Here is a 17,892-nt window from a genome sequence, read left to right as displayed (position 1 = left end):
CCTCTCCACCAACGTGGTCAACATCAAAGAGCTATCAAAACATCAGGGACAACACCATCAGCAAGTAGCTTGGCGAGAAGGTGACAACAATTGGTGCAATTATTCAGAAATGGAAGAAATATAAAGTGACCATCAATCGCCTTTGGGGCTGGAGCTCCATGTAAGATCTTGCCTCATGGGGTGGGGATGATCATGAGATAAGTGAGGGATCAGCCCAGAACTACACTAATGATCTGAAGGCAGTTGGGACCACAGAACACCACTGGTAACACACTACGCCGTAATGGATTGAAATCTTGCAGCGCCCTGTGTCTTCTTGAGCAGGGGGACCTTGCGGGCACTGCATTCCGTAGCCCATTCCAGCCTTGTGATGTCCTTTGATAGCTCTTTGGTGTTGCCCACGGTGGGGGAGAGGTTGGAATGGAAGAAATTGATTCTGTGGACATGTGTGCCTTATACACATCACGAGTTGAGATGAGGAGTATCTGGAATTGATTTATTGATTGTAATGTGTGTGCCACATGGGCACACAGCCAATCGGTGGGAGCCAGAATTCTGGCCGGGTTGTATTGGATCAAATCCTTATTTCACTCAATGACATGCAAATCAATTTATAATTTTTATGTAATGTGTTTTTTTCTGGATTTTTGGTTGGTATTCTGTCCCTCTCAATTAAAATGAAACTACCATAACATTAGAGAGACTGTTCATTTCTTTGTAAGTGAGCAAACTAGCAAATTCAGCAGGGGATCAAATATTTATTTCCACCACCGTGCCTACCTACCTACCTACCTGTCTCTCTGGATGGCGGATTTCCGCAGGTGTGCTCTGTGGTGGGCAAAAAAAAATCTTTCAGTCCATCTAGAAGTCCCGCTTCACGACCACTTCAGCCTGTTGATGGCAGCGCTAAAATGTGTTGGCTACAAATTCACTTCTGGGGGCACACCGTAGGTAGCAGGTTTCTGTTCTAATTGATTTCACAATCAGTGTGTCGTTTTTTATTTTTTCCACTTCAGATTGATATCGTAGCGTCGGCGGCGAGTGCCACAATGGATGGATTCTCTGCTCTTTATGTGGCTCATTGAGGTGGCTTGCTATCATTAAAAGGACTACTCGCCTTTTCCTGCACTTGTTGGAACAGCATGCAACTTTGCAGGCTTGCCATTTATATAGGCGACCCTGCCACTGGTGATGCAATGCCAAGTCATACTTGTGTGACTCATCCCTGGCAGAAGTAACTTGTCAATGTCATTAGATAGCCCTCCGTTTGACGTCACTGTCTCCCCCGATCACTCTCTTTCTTCTCCTTGCAACGGTGCACAAATTCATTGAAACGGCAGTGTAGTCTCCTCTCTCGCTTCAGTCATGCAGCTGGGATCTTGAGCTTTGTGTTGTCAATTGATACAGCTGGAGTCACGCACGAGCGCTTCGGAGGCAGTCAACAAACCTTACGGTGAGTAAAAGATCTCGTTATGAAGGGTTATGGAAGGGTACTAACGTCTCTCTCTCCCTTTTCCACAGAAACAAAAATGAGAAATAAAGCCCACACACTGCAGTCCAGGAGCCAAAATGGCCGACTCACAGCTTCCGTGCTTCGGGCCGTGGATATGACACCACTTCCGTGAGCCATCTTTGTTTTTTTTTGTATAAATACCGCCCCATTTGTTGTTTTGTTGTCGAATGTTGGTTGAACCTTTTTCCATTTCTATGTTAAATTTTGACTTGTCTGTTGGACATTATACGGGCCGATTCCCCAAACCTTCTTTACGACTAGGAGTCAAATTTATTTCATCACACTGGGATGTTGAGTGCTGTGCTGTCATACGATGCAGCTGATGCATTCAATGGTGGTCGGTTGTAAGCAAGCAGGCAGACCTTCTCGTGTTGAGATGCATATCTACCGGTCTCAATGGCTGTTTTCTATCACTGAACTCGAGCTGCAAACCGTGTTCCAGGTCTTGATCTCAGCTTTGTGAGTCTTCTTCTGCTGCCACTTTACAATCTGCCTTGTCCTTTGGTTGTGCATTTTTACCACCAGCCCTGCTTCTACTTGGGGTCAGTAGCAGCTCAATCTGCCACACGTTTCCCCAGCTCCATGAGCCAGAAGCTCCACCAGTATCCCCACATCCAGACTAATGGTCCAAGTTAGATGGAGAAGCAGTGGAGGACGTCTCTTGGCTGTCTTCCCCACTGTACTTCTACTGAAGAACCATGCAGGTCCATTTTAAGTTTCGGAGGCACTTGGTGCTCTGCTAAGTTGGAATGCAGGATTTCTCATCCCACTTCTTACACCAATGTGCCGTCAATAACGAGCGCTGCAATGGATGGATGGATTCTATGTTCTTTACATGGCTCTTTGAGGTGGCTTGCTACCTTTTAAAAGAACTGCTCGCCTTTTGCCATACTAGTTGGCAAAGATCGCAGCCTTGCAGGCTTGCCATTTATATAGGTGCCCTTGCCACTGGTGATGAAATACCAGCTCATACTTTGGTTACTTATCCCTGGTGGATGTTACTTGTCAAAGCCGTTACACATCCCTCCCCTGAAGTTGTTGTCCCCAGCAATCACTTTCAACTCGAGCACAAACTCATTGAAACACCATCATGGTCTTCCCTCTTGTTTCAGTTGTGCAGCTGGTGACGAGGGCACATCAGCAGGGATCATGAGCGCAGTGTTGTCAAATGGCACGGCTGGGATGTTAAGTGCTGTGCAGAGGCTGTCAACGCTGGTCAGTTGTAAGCAAGCAGACAAACCTCCTTGTGTGGAGATGCATATCTACCCATCTCTTGGCGGTTTTCCTTCACTGCATTGGAGCTGCAAACCATTTAGTCCTGGATCTCAGCTTTGAGACTCTCCCTCTGCAGCCGCTTCACAGCGCCTCTATAATCTGCCTTATCCTCTCTCTGCTTCTCACAGCTCACTTGGGGACAATGACAGCTCAATCTGCCACAAATTTCCTCAGCTCCATGAGCCCGAAGCTCCACTGGTATCTGCACACTGTAATGGATTTTAACAGATGAAGAAGCGGTAGTGGAGCTGCAGAGGTGGCAGTCTCTAAGCTGTATCCCCCCATGTACAGCTGCAAACGGCACTCCAGATTACAGATTTGACCCTCGAGACTCTCCAGGAGCTCCTCTGAAGAGTCAAGCAGGTCCGTTTTAGGACTCTGCTAAGTGAGAGTCTTCTCATCCCATTTCTAACACCAATGTAGCATGGCTCTTTGAGGTGGCGCACTGTCCTTAAATGGACTACTCACCTTTTCCTGCATTTGTTGGAAAAGCCTGTAACTTGGCAGACTTGCCATTTATATAAGCACCCCTGCCACTGGTGATGTAATGCCAGCTCTTACTTTGGTGACTCGCCCCTGGCTGATGTAACTTATCAGCACTGTTACAATATTATTACTTCATTTGGCTGGTCTTTTTAGATCTTTTCTTAGTGTGCATTCAGAAAAGAAGCATGGTGTGAAAATGATAGAGCTCCACAGGGTCATTAAGGTCGCCCAACGGATAGTCGGCTGTCCTCTTCCCTCACTAGAAGAACTACATACAGTGAGGTCCATAAATATTTGGACTGAGACAACTGTTTTCTCATTTTGGTTCTGTACATTAATCACCACAATGAATTTTAAATGAAACAACTCAGATGATGTTGAAGTGCAGACTTTCAGCTTTAATTCAGCGGGTTGAACAAAACGATTACATAAAAATGTGAGGCAACTAAAGCATTTTTTGAACACAATCCCTTCATTTCAGGGCCTCAAAAGTAATTGGACAATTGACTCAAAGGCTATTTGATGGGCAGGTGTGTTCAAGTCCGTCGTTATGTCTTATCAATTAAGCAGATAAAAGGCCTGGGGCCACATGTATAAACGGTGCGTACGCACAGAAATGTTGCGTAAGAACTTTTTCACGTTCAAATCGCGATGTATAAAACCTACACTTGGCGTAAAGCCACGCACTTTTCCACGGTACCTCATGCCTTGTCGTACGCAAGTTCTCCACTCGGTTTTGCAAACTGGTGGCACCCAGCGTCAAAGCAGTGCTACTGTTCCTGTGTGGTTACTCCTTATTTTCATGATATATGTGCTTTATAAATACACAGAAACTAACCGCATATTGTTTATTAGTGTAATGCATCTGATTGTAATTAACTTGTAACAATATAATGGTCCAGGGAACAGCCATAGTATTCCAAATACCATAACTGCTTTAGCGTTGTTACTCCCACTTCTCCTTCTTCTTCTTCTCCTTCTTCTTTCAGCTCCTCCCGTTAGGAGTTGCCACAGCGGATCATCTTTTTCCATATTCCTCTCACTGCACGACTCAGAGTATTTATATCACTGTATCTGAGTGTGAATCACAGCAGCAGCTGATCGGAAAGAGAATTATCGGTATACAGCTTCAAGGACACGCTGTCTCAGCCACTGCAAAACGTTTTAAAGCCTTTCCTGTACGGACCTCGCGGTTCAGAAACAGTTTCATCCCAAGAACTTTAAATGCACTCAATCAATTGCTCCTTGTAGAACTGTCTGGACTTATAAGTACAATCACCTCACTGTAAACTTGCACTACAGTTATAATATCTCACAACCTGAGCCACTTTATAAAGCGCGTATTTACATATGATGACGATATAATTTTTAAGGTGAAATGCAGCAAAATATGTTTATTAAATTATACAGATAAAACTTTAACTTCATTTAAATAATCTATATTCTTCACTGGGAGTGTCTTTAAGGATAGAATAATTAAACATGTACTACAAAGATATTTCAATGTTCTTTAAACGTTTTGAAGAATCGGCGCTAAGCTTACAGATGGCTTAACTTCTATTACAGAGCTGATTGTGTGGCGATCGGTTACTTGGGGAAAGAAAAGCACTGACTGCAGTGACGGCTACGCCAATATATATTGAATATAAAACAGAAAGAGAAAATAACAACACAGCTAAAACGCAGCGACAAATTTCGACAAAAGTTAAATGCTTGTCATGAGCACGAGGCTCATGAAACACATGTTTAATAACGTGCTTTAGCTCCTATCATCATGAAAATGACATCACGTATACATCTCAGTATTTTAGTTATTCAGAGAGCTGTAATATCACAAATGTAATGGACTCTGTGTCCAGTTGGAGGAAGAGAGCCAGTTTAAGAAGCAAGTAGTGATTCACACACATAAAGCACATACGAGTAGAAGATCAAATACAAAACAAAGCATTTAACGTGCTACTTTAATTACGATTTGATTTGAGAAACTGGTTAATTAAACGATTTTAAGATGAAGTTTATAATGTTCTACTAAATGACAAAATAAACTACGTGATTAAAGTGGAAAATTCGAGATTAAAGTTGACATTTCGTGCTTTTTCCAATTGGACTTTGCTAAAGAACATCTAAAAAAAAAACATTCTTTGGACAGATGAAACCAAGATCAACCTCTACCAGAATGATAGCAAGAAAAAATTATGGAGAAGATGTGGAACTGCTCATTATCCAAAGCATAGCACATCATCTGTAAAACACGGTGGAGTCAGGCAGTGTGATGGCTTGGGCGTGCATGGCTGGCAGTGGTACTGGGACACTAGTGTTCATTGATGAGGTGACACAGGACAGAAGCAGCCAAATGAATTCTGAGGTGTTCAGAGACGTACTGTCTGCTCAAATCAGCTAAATGCAGTCAGATTGATTCACGATACAGATGGACAATGACCCAAAATATACAGCCAAAGCAACCCAGGAGTTTATTAAAGCAAAAAAGTCGAAAATTCTTGAATGGCCAAGTCAGTCACCTGATCTTAACCCAACTGAGCAGACATTTCACTTGTTGAAGACTAAACTTCGGACAGAAAGGCCCACAAACAAACAGAAACTGAAAGTAAAGGCCTGGCAGAGCATTAAAAAGGAGGAAACCCAGCATCTGGTGATGCCCAGGAGGTCAAGACTTCAGGCTTGCATTGCCAGCAAAGGGTTTTCAACCAAGTATTAGAAATGAACATTTTATTACCAGTTATTTAATTTGTCCAATTACTTTTGAGCCCCTGAAATGAAATGCTTTAGTTGCCTCACATTTTTATGCAATCGTTTTGTTCACCCACTGAATTAAAGCTGAAAGGCTGCACTTCAACGTCATCTGAGTTGTTTCATTTCAAATTCATTGTGGTGATGGACAGAACCAAAATGAGAAAACAGTGGTCTCTGTCCAAATATTTATGGACCTAACTGTAGTTCATGTTGTCTCAGGAATGTCAAGAAAATTCTTCAGGACCCATCACACCCAGGACATGCATTGTTTGAATGCTCGCCTTCAGGCAGACGTTTCAGATCCATAAAGACTAAGACAAATAGACTGAGAATCAGTTTCTATCCTTCAGCCATCACCATGCTGAATGCTGCTAAGTGGTCAATCTGACCGAGTGCACCTGGCTAAGCAATGGCTAAGGGACAAGTGCAATATGACGTATGTATGAATGGAAAACAGTGTTCTGCTGTTATGGACTATTTTCTCTATATATTTATTTATTTTAGTTTTAATTTGAGTGATTCTGTTTATTTATTTAATTTTTTTTAATTTAATTTAAATTGTGTTGTACAATGTCTCATTGCTACAATGACAATAAAGATTTTGATTGGTTTGATAAAAAAAAAATGTAGGAATACCATACTTGTATTTTGGCCACAGCTTTAAATGCTTTAACGTTTCTTCCGGTGTTCTCTTTTGAGTCGACTCTTTCTGGAGTTTTTGCCGCCCCTCATGTTTTTCCTTCATTTGGGTTTTGCTGCGGTGGAGCTGCACCTCTCTTTCCAAGTATCTCCTTATTACAGCTGAAAGTCCTGCTTATCCACATCCTTCCATCTGTTTCTTGTTTCTTTCTCTTACGTCTCCTTCTTTCCTGGTAGCTCCTACCCCAACACTCTGCTCAGCACACTATTTTTCTTTTCTTCTTATCTCCAAACATTACGTTTCCATCTAACTAGAGTCTGCCTTCTGTTATCTTCCATTATTTCTCCTCCCACATGTAAGCTATTACCTTATCTACAAATAAGTGGAAAAGGAAAAGTGGTCAATGAACCATTATGCCAACAGTTAATAAACATTCTCAGTATTTAAAATAAATACTGAAATACTGAAACAACCTCATTAATGCATCATCTGCCTATCAGAATTGGGATGTTGGTGACCGTGAGGTTAGTGCTGGCGTCGCTGCTATTTTTATTGTGCAAGTATCCAAACTCCTTCACTTTCTGCACACTAGATTCCATTGTAGATTTAAGTTTAAGTTTAAAATGGATAAATGACATTTTTGCCCATCAATCTCCACTCAATTAGTCATAATGACAAAAATTAAAACATATTTGCAGAAAGGTTTACAAGTGTATTAAAAATCTAAATCTGAAATCTGTCATTCCTAGAAGTATTTGGGCTCTTTACTGTGGCTGGTGCATCCTGCTTGCCTTCATTTTCCTTTAGATCTGACAAGAACTTAATTGGAGGCCCACTATCTTTAATAATTCTTTGCGTTTTTTTCTCACTATTCAAAGTGCTCAGCAGTTGCAGGTTAAGGCCTTGCTGAAGAGCCCAACAGAGCAGGGTCCCTTTTGGCATTTACGGGATTCGAACTGGCAACCTTTCGATTGCCAGTGCAGATTCCTAGCCTGAGAGCCGCCACTCCGCCTATTCGCTACAGTGACCCTGTTTTAGGATATCGTGGATTGGAAACTGACTGACTGACTGACTGATGTTCTCATTGTTCTCAGTCAGACGTGCGTGCTTTACCTGTGATCTCTTTGTGCTCTATAGTATTTTGTGTGCTTTTGCAGTTAACCATGGCTTCTAAGCAAGTGAAGAGTGTTCAAATGTTCCTCTCTGTTCTGAGAGAGAGCGCGAGCGAGCCTGCAAGTGTAGCTGATCAGGGAGCCTGGGTGTTTGGTGTCAGCGTTATTCAATGTTTTTACGTTAGTTTACTATTACACTCTGCATTGTATGGTGTAATTAATTATATTTGTGCTTAATCTTTAAAAAAAATATTTACATACAGTACAGTTCATATGGTCTGGAATGGATTAATTGTATTTACATACAATCCTATGGGGGAAATTTTACGACCAGAGTTTTGGAACGGATTATGGTCGTGAACCGAGGTTCCACTGTACTTTGTTAGATGTCTCTCCCACTTTTATTGTATCTCTGGTTGTCTCGTTTCTTCTCTTTTCTTTTGTATAACTCCACACATTCATCTCCACATCCTCATTTCTGCAACATCCAACGTCTTCACCTGCGCTCTCCCTGATGTCTCAGCTCCATATACTGTATTATTGCTCGTCTTTCCATTGTCTTAAACACCTGACCTTTAACCTTCACCTTAATTCTTTGATTGCACAATCCTCCTGATACCTTCTCCCAATTATATCTTATCTCTGCATCTATCTCTCCATTCTGAGCAACCCCTGATCCTAATTATTTTTAATTATTCACTCTTTAAAGTAGTTCTTCCTGCAGGCTAACTTCTGAATCCTGATCATCGTTAAACTTCATGTATTCCGTATTCTTCCTATTTATCTTCAACTCTCTGTCTTCCAACACCCTTCTCCAGTCTTTCAACTTGCCCTCCACTTCTTCTTTTCTGGTGCCACACAACACAATGTCGACGGTGCCAAGCCTGCACTGGGGGGGATTGGTCTTTTATCTCATGAGTCAACACATCCTGTGGACGAAAACTCAGACCCGACAGCAGGTGCGGTTATAAAGCAGCTTTATTTTCAGAATCACGGAGAGATGCGTTTCTGAAAAGCAGACAATCAAATGTACATGACAGCATCAGGGCTCTTCTGAACCCCGTCTGTTGGGTGGGGCCCAGTATTATACCCCTAGAATGCGTGATTTAATATCATTATAAAATGTAACAGTCAACACTTTATTATACACAATCCTTGAGCCCCTTCAACACCCCTTGTGCAACTTGATTTCTTGGCCCCTTTGTTATGGCGTTCAGATGTAAGCTAAGGGCCAACGTGATACGGCAGACTCATGTGTGGAATGCTCAGACCTTGAGTCCTTTGCACAAATATTTTTCTGTTTGCTAAAACAAAGCGTGCTGTTACATGGTTTTGTAAAGCCTACTTCTCAGACATGAATTAGTACAAGGGAACAAAGAGAACATTCGTCTTCCACAATCCATAACCAGATCCAAAAAATGAAAGGACTTCAAGAAGTTTCCTGGTGCAGACCTCCTCCAACTAGGGTCTTGTCCGTGACCCCAACACTGCTCCTCCCTCCCTCATACATCTCCTGGACAATCCTCATCCACTTCTCTGGTCCTCCTTTCTCTCACAGTCACCTCCAGACCTCTTGACGTGTCACTCTGTCACTCTAAGCCTTAGACGTACCTTTCTGTTTTTCTCGATGCTTCTCCATCAGCTGTCTCAAAGTAAAGACTGCATCAATTGTTCATTTCTATGGCATAAAACCAAACTGCTCCTCTCTGTCTCTTCTCTAAACCTTCTCTCTGTAACCTTTTCCCTAACATTCATTGTTTTATCCCTCTCTAGTTTGTCGCCCTTCTCCTTATTAATGGGTATAATCCCACTGTTCCTCCACTCTTCTGGTGTTCTCTCCTGTTCACAGATCTTCTGCATGAGGTCACATCTACTCTCGCGTCTCCTCAACTCTTTCACTCTTCTGCTGGTAATCCATCCACTCCTTTCTGTTCTTCATTCTTCAGTGCCTCCTTTACCTCCTCTCTCCTTCATGTGGGCCTCCATGCCCAAATACTACCCTTGGACTTCTTCATTCCACAGCTTTTCAAAGCAGCTCTTCCATCTGTTCTTGATGCTATAGTTCTCATTTACCTTTCTTGTCTTTCATCTGCTTTATTGGACTAAACTCCTTTCCAGTCTTGTTCCCAGTTTTCACTGTTGTAAAAATCCCCCTCATTTCTCACCCAGTTCTTCATACAGCTCCTCCACAGCTTGTGTCTCGGCTCTTCCCACTGCCCACGTTGCCTTCTTGTTTTTCTAACTTCCTCTTCCCCTGATTGGTTTCTTGGTAATTCATTTGTCTTGTTATGATATTTTTGACAGCTGTGAATTTTGGACTTTATATCTTACAGCAATTGAGCATATTTAGTACGTTTGTGCCTGCATGATTGAAAAGCGTGTTTCAGTAATCTTGGGCTGGGAAGACTGGATGCAAGCAAATTACATTGGGTTAATGGCAGGAAACGATATGTTTTAATGACTGAATGACAAAGGAAGGCACCTTCAGCTTCTGTGCTGATAAAGAAAGGAGATGTAAATTGCAAAGCTCACATGCGATGCTGGAAATTAATGATCTGTCTTTGGGACAACTGAGTGGGTTTTTGCAGACCACGCTTATTTATAATTTAGTACGGTTCATTTTGACTTGTGTCCAGCTAACAACTGGAACATTCGAACACTCCAGACGAGGCCATTCAAACTGTGGACGAGGACTTCAGACCAGACAGCAGGTGTGGTTATAAAGCAGCTTTATTTTTCAGAGTCACAGTGAGAAGAGTTTCAGGAAAGCAGACAATCAAATATACATGACAGCGTCAGGGCTCTTCTGAACCCCGTCTGTTGGGTGGGGCCCAGTTTTATACCCCTAGAATGTGTGATTTAATATCATTATGAAATGTAACAGTCAACACTTTATTATACACAATCCTTGAGCCCCTTCAACGCCCCTTGTGCAACTTGATTTCTTGGCCCCTTTGTTATGGCGTTCAGATGTAAGCTAAGGGCCAACGTGATACAGCAGACTCATGTGTGGAATGCTCAGACCTTGAGTCCTTTGGACAAATATTGTTCTGTTTGCTAAAACAAAGCATGCTTTTAGATGGTTTAGTAAAGCTTACTTCTCAGACATGAATTAGTACAAGGGAACGAAGGGAACATTCATCTTCCACAAACCCAACAAAGCTTGCCAGTCCTATCCACATATTTCTTCCAAAACAACAACAACAACAACATTTATTTATATAGCACATTTTCATACAAACAGTAGCTCAAAGTGCTTTACATATTAAAGAATAGAAAAATGAAAGACATAATTATAAAAAATAAATCAACATTAACATGAATAAGAGTAAGGTTCAATGGCCAGGGGACAGAAAAACAAAAACTCCAGACGGCTGGAGAAAAATAAAATCTGTAGGGATTCCAGACCATGAGACCACCTGACCAGTCCCCTCTGGGCATTCTACCTAACATAAATGAAACAGTCCTCTTTGGATTTAGGGATTCTCACGGAAGGGCTTGATGATGATGATGGTCACGTAGACTTCTGCCTTTTAATCCGTCCATCATTGTTGGAGCATCATGAAGCTTTGAGTAGGTGGTGGTGGCGCAGGCCACCACCACAAAGAAACTGGAAAAAGAAACAGAAAAGAGAGTAGGGGTCAGTACAGATTTTAGAGCCACCATGAATAGTTGTTATGATGAATTGAACATACAGAGTATCAGGATTAAGTTAAATTACGATTAAAATGAAGTTATAAAAAGGCCATGTTAAAGTAATGTGTTTTCAGCAGTGTTTTAAAGTGCTCTACTGTATCAGCCTGGCGAATTCCTATTGGCAGGCTATTCCAGATTTTAGGTGCATAACAGCAGAAGGCCGCCTCACCACTTCTTTTAAGTTTTGTTCTTGGAATTCTAAGGAGACACTCATTTGAGGATCTGAGGTTACGATTTGGAATATAAGGTGTCAGACATTCCGATATATAAGATGGGGAGATTATTTAAGGCTTTATAAACCATAAGCAGAATTTTAAAGTCAATTCTGAATGACACAGGTAACCAGTGTAGTGACATCAAAACTGGAGTAATGTGTTCTGATTTTCTTTTCCTAGTTAGGATTCTAGCAGCTGCATTCTGCACTAGTTGCAAACGATTTATATCTTTTTTGGGTAGTCCAGAGAGGAGTGCATTACAGTAATCTAGTCGACTGAAAACAAACGCGTGAACTAATTTCTCAGCATCTTTCAGTGATAAAGAGGTCTAACTTTACTTATGTTTCTTAAGTGAAAAATGCTGTCCTAATGATCTGATTAATATGTGATTTAAAATTCAGATTACAGTCAACAATCACCCCTAAGCTTTTTACCTCCGTCTTGACTTTTAATCCTAATGTATCCAGTTTATTTCTAATAGCCTCATTGTATCCATTATTGCTGATCACTAAAATTTCAGTTTTCTTTATTTAACTTGAGAAAATTACTATTCATCCATTCTGAGATACTAGTCAGACATTGTGTTAGTGAATCAATAGAATCGGGTCATCAGGTGCTATTGATAAGTACAGCTGTGTGTCATCAGCATAGCTGTGGTAGCTCACGTTGTGCCCTGAGATAATCTGACCTAACGGAAGCATGTAGATTGAGAATAACAGCGGACCCAGGATAGAGCCTTGTGGAACACCATATTGGATATCATGTGTCTTCGAGTTGTAATTCCCACAACTAACAAAATATTTTCTCCCTGTCAGGTAGGATTCAAACCAATTTAAGACACTGCCAGAGAGGCCCACCCATTGACTAAGGCGATTTCTAAGAATGTTGTGATCAATGGTGTCAAATGCAGCACTCAGATCTAAGAGGATGAGAACAGATAAATGGCCTCTGTCTGCATTTACCCCAAGTCATTTACTACTTTAACGAGTGCAGTTTCTGTGCTGTGATTTGTTCTAAAACCTGACTGAAATTTATCAAGAATAGCATGTTTATTTAGGTGGTCATTTAACTGCATAATGACTGCCTTCTCTAGAACTTTACTTAAGAAGGGCAGGTTAGAGATGGGTCTAAAATTTTCAAGAGCGAGGGTCAAGATTATGTTTCTTAAGTAGGGGTTTAACTACAGCAGTCTTAAGACAGTCTGGGAAGACCCCAGTATCTAGTGACGAATTTACTATGTCAAGAACATTATCAATTAGCACGCCTGATACTTCTTTGAAAAACCTTGTTGGTATCGGGTCAAGGACGCAGGTGGAGGGTTTTAATTGAGAGATTATTTTTTGTAAATCAGGTAAATCTATCCTAGTGAAAGAGTTTAATTTGTTTATAACAGGATGTTGGGGTTTAGGGGATCCTTAGTGTTGGGGAGATATACTATGTTATTTCTAATATCATTAATTTTTGATTGAAGAATACAGCGACAGCCTCACAGGTTTCACTGGAAGCACTTAGGAGGCATTCCTTTGAGCTACCTGGGTTTAGTAGGTGATCAATTGTTGAAAATAAGACTCTAGGATTATTAGCATTGTTATTTATAATCTTGGAGAAATAGCAGCGTCTCTCAAGACGGACAGTGTTATTGTATTCTGTTATTTTGACTTTTAATATTTCGTGGTGGATAGTAAGTTTAGTCTTCCTCCATTGACGCTCAGCTCTACGGCATGTTCTCTTTAAATCAGACACTCTTTGGGTCTTCCATGGTATAACAATGCTAGAAGATTTTTTCACTGTCTTTTCAGGTGCAACTATGTCAACAGCAGCTCTCACTTTAGAATTAAATCTTTCCACCTTACTATTTACATTGTCCTCGCTATTATAGCTGGCACTATAAACGGACTGATTGCTTAAAATGTTTGTAAGTTTTAAAGCTGCTGCCGAATCAAAGAAGCGTTTTTTAACAATATGCTTCTCATGAGTGTTTTTTATCATTATTTCTATATTAAAAAGTAGAAGAAAATGGTCTGATAGACCAATATCAATGATCTGTTTTATATCAACTTTCAGTCCTTTAGTAATCACTAAGTCTAATGTATGACCTGCTTTATGTGTAGGCTGATTTATGAGTTGTCTCAAATCAAGTCAACATCAACATCAAACATCAAGTCGAGTTCTGAAAGTCCCCAACGTCTTACTGTCTACCACACTACTTGGTCACTTATTTCACATGTCTGTCGTTCTTTGTGTAAAGAAAAACTTCCTAATGTTTGTGCGAAATTTACCCTTAACAAGTTTCCAAGTGTGTCCCCATGTTCTTGATGAACTCATTTTAAAGTCACCGTCTCGATCCACTCCACTAATTCCCTTCATAATGTTAAACACTTCACTCAGGTCTCCTCTTAATCTTCTTTTGCTTAAACTGTAAAGGCTCAGCTCTTTTAATCTTTCCTCATAACTCATCCCCTGTAGCCCTGAATCACCCTCGTTGCTCTTCTCTTGACTTTCTCTTGTGCCGTTATGTCCTTTTTGTAGTATGGAGACCAAACCTGCAGCCAGGACGTCCAGGGGCCTCATGTATAACGCCGTGCGTAGAACTCGCACTATAACATGGCGTAAGCACAAAAGCTGAAATGTGCTTATGCACAGAAAAATCCAGATGCAGGAATCTGTGCGTACTCCAACTTCCACGTTCTTCCGCTACATAAACCCCAATCAGCGTGGAAACTAACGCTCGTGCACGCATTATGTAACGCCCCAAATCCTCCCAGAATTACGCTAATTTGAATATGCAAATCAATATAAATCGCCCTTAAGCGCAGCCTTCTGTGAAAAGACAATGGGAAAAGCATGGGGGAAAATATAAGAATTTCAGCGAATACCAAGTGGAGGCAAAGGAAAAACATACTATTTGTTCAAATAAACCGTGGAATAATCAACAAAAGGAAGTTGATCGAGTGACATAGCGTGTTGGAGAAACTTGAAAGCTCACATTCACAAATCGCACAGTGACGGAAATAAAAAAGAAGTCACATATCAAAGTCGCCGTGAAAAGAAGAGTTGTAAGCCCACTGTCTGAGTGTCATATGAAAGTTTATTAGGGTACAGAGAAAAAAGGCACACGGTGGGGAAAAAGCACGAAATGTCAACTTCAATCTCGACATTTCCACTTTAATCACGTAGTTTATTTTGTCATTTAGTAGAACATCATAAACTTCATCTTAAAATCGTTTAATTAACCAGTTTCTCAAATCACATCGTAATTAAAGTAGCACGCGTTAAATGCTTTGTTTTGTATTTGATCTTCTACTGTATGTGCTCTGTGTGTGTGAATCACTACTTGCTTCTTAAACTGGCTCTCTTCCTCCAACTGGTCACAGAGTCCATGACATTCATGATATTACAGCTCTCTGAATAACTAAAATACTGAGATGTATACGTGATATCATTTTCATGATGATAGGAGCTAAAGCACGTTATTAAACATGGGTTTCACTTCGATGAAATAATTTATTGTCGAAATTTGTCGCTGCGTGTTTAGCTGTGTTGTTATTTTCTCTTTCTGTTTTATATTCAACTAGCAAAATACCCGCGCTTCGCAGCGGAGAAGTAGTGTGTTAAAGAAGCAATGAAAATGAAAAGGAAACATTTTGAAAATAACGTAACATGATTGTGAATGTAATTGTTTTGTCACTGTTGTGAGTGATGAGTGTTGTTGTCATATATATATATATATTTACACACACACACACATAAACATATATATATACATATCTATACATATACACATATATACACTGTAAAATTTTTCATTGTAATTTAACAGTAAAATACTGGCAGCAGAGTTGCCAGCCACTTACTGTATGTTTACAGAGAAGCTGCTGTAGTTAACATTTACAGTATTACACTGTCATTTCATAATACAGTATGATACATGAGAAAATGTTAGAACTGTATTTTCTATAGTTATGTATTGTATTTTTACATTGGGCTTGCTGTGAATACCATTTTATAGTGTCACTGCAGCATTGATAAGGACATTATTCTGCAATATTTACTTACAGATTAATTTAAACAAATAATGCTTCTTTCATTTGAAACATTCCAATAAACATTTATTTTTATGGTCTTGATTAGCTTTTTACATTACCAGTTTTTTTAATTGTTAGCAGTCTTTCATTATTTCAGATAAACACAAATGGTTGCAACAGAGGTGGGAAACACTGGCAATAAACATAGTGCAGCATTCAATACTAAATTTAAAAGTATAATACCAATGTTGACTTTCACATTAAAATAGAATAAGAACACCATGTTAGACAAAAATTGCCTAAACTGTCAAAAGTAAAAGTGAACAAAGTGGTCTTGGATGAATTCGTTCAAAGTCCATTACCTTACAAAGTGGATAGGAAAAATGAGGGTTTACTGCGTTCTTCTTGTTATGGACTACTTGGCTAGTCTTCTTGGATGTAGCTTTTCCTTGATTGGCCTTGGACATTTGTTCAGGGTTGATGTCAATAAATCGTCTAAATGACAAAAAGAAAGAAAAACACATGTACTTAATTATTTATAAAATTTAAAAAAATCATTCACTTTGTCATGACTACAATGGTTCCTCTTCAGGTTCGTGTGGGAAAGTGAACCCATAGAACATCTTCAGAACAGTTCCTTAGTTTCTGCACTCTCAACAATTTGCATTCTCTTAAAAAGATTCAAGTACATAACTGAATTTGCCAATATTTACTTTTAACCAATTTAATTTATAGAAAAAATATCATGGTGTGTGTCAGGGTGGTTAATAGTGTGTCACAAAAATTTAATAGGGTATGAGAAGGAGAATAAGCTGACTGTATGTCTAAGAGGAAGGTGCAAACAGGTGCAGGCAGTGTGTAATAAAGTCTGATGGAAGTGTAAGCCAGTTTTAATGTAAATGTATGTATGGAAAATAAGCCAATGTTTTACCTTTGAACAAAATCGAGGGTGCTTGCAGTCTCTTCCTATATTGGAGGTTGAAATTATAACATGTGTGGAAAAATAAAAAATACCAGTCAATAACTTGTGCTTGACAAATCTGATGTATGTGACAGAAAGCATGTTCTGTGGGGTGTGTGGTAGGAGTCATGCAGACCCTGCATGTTTACAGTGTACAAAAACAAGTGCTGCTTCTTGGGCGTCTAACGGGTGTGGACTTATCAGGCCCCAACAGATGTCCTCCACCCTTAGATTATTTGATAATGTTTATGTAACTAAAGTCTTAAAGCCCTACACGAATGGGGGACACGGGCCCCTCGGTGCAAATGAAGGGCAGTGTCCTAGGGCTGTGTTTCTCTGTCATTTAACCTTTGCCTGGTGTGTATGAATAAAGAATATTTCTAACTTTAATTTTGCTTTTCTGTCTTCAGTCACAAGAAACGACACCAAAGAAAAAGTGTCCACACATGAAGCAAACACAGCAGTACGGCCACAGACAAAGCTGAGTTGTGTTCCCTCACATACAACGTGACCTTCAATGCTCACCATCCACTGCTGGTTGCTTAGAGTTTGACCTGAAAATAAAAATTACAAAATTACATTCATTAAAGAGTACTCTGAAACATAGAGAACTTCCGGGATGTGGTCTACTGAGTAGACGTGTATTCGGCTCGCGCTGCTACACTGTACTATATTTATCTTACAAACCTCACACTTTTTGTTCTGAAACCCAGATTTAGGAACTTTTACGTGTATTACTTTGAATCCAGCTGTAGAATGCCTAAATCGAAGGATAACCAACGAGACCAAGAAAACTCACCGCCGGCTCCTGCAACTATGGCGCAGATTAGCCTTTTGCTAGAAGATCACAGAGCTGCGCTGTCTGCGGACTTTAAGCATTCTTTTGAGAACTTATCGTCTAAACTGGACAGTGTTCAATCTGCAGTACACGACCATAGTCTGCGTATTAGTTCTCTCGAGCTTGCTCATACCGATTTTGATCAACGTTTAGACCAGATCAAGGCGGAATGCTCTGCGCTCCAAAAAGATAACGAGTGGTTAAAATCCAAGATGGCAGATCTAGAAGGGCAGCAGACGCAATAATATTCGGATTGTGGGTTTACCGAAGCTATTGAGGGTCCACGCCCTACTACTTTTTTCTCTCAACTCCTTGTCGATGTCCTTGGATCGCAGGTGCTTACTTACGCCGGAGCTGGACAGGGCACACCGAGCCTAGCT

At 40.4% G+C, this 17,892-nt stretch overlaps 2 long non-coding RNA genes across 2 annotated transcripts; one reads left to right on the top strand and one right to left on the bottom strand.

Moving 5' to 3' along the window:
* The first annotated feature begins 762 nt into the window (after positions 1 to 762).
* LOC120527101 lies at positions 763 to 17,163 on the top strand. The gene is made up of 3 exons (XR_005633275.1): positions 763 to 1,453; positions 1,522 to 1,621; positions 17,085 to 17,163. It is a non-coding gene; the product is annotated as an uncharacterized LOC120527101 (long non-coding RNA).
* Positions 11,349 to 17,049, bottom strand: LOC120527102. The gene is made up of 3 exons (XR_005633276.1): positions 16,645 to 17,049; positions 16,076 to 16,208; positions 11,349 to 11,387 (listed from the first exon to the last, which is right to left on the bottom strand). It is a non-coding gene; the product is annotated as an uncharacterized LOC120527102 (long non-coding RNA).
* Positions 17,164 to 17,892: the final 729 nt, after the last annotated feature.

This window comes from Polypterus senegalus, chromosome 4, assembly GCF_016835505.1.
Source record: "Polypterus senegalus isolate Bchr_013 chromosome 4, ASM1683550v1, whole genome shotgun sequence".
Classification (NCBI taxonomy): Eukaryota; Metazoa; Chordata; class Cladistia; order Polypteriformes; family Polypteridae; genus Polypterus; species Polypterus senegalus.
Note: the sequence above shows the minus strand (reverse complement) of the source record. Positions and strands in the feature narration are given on the sequence as shown.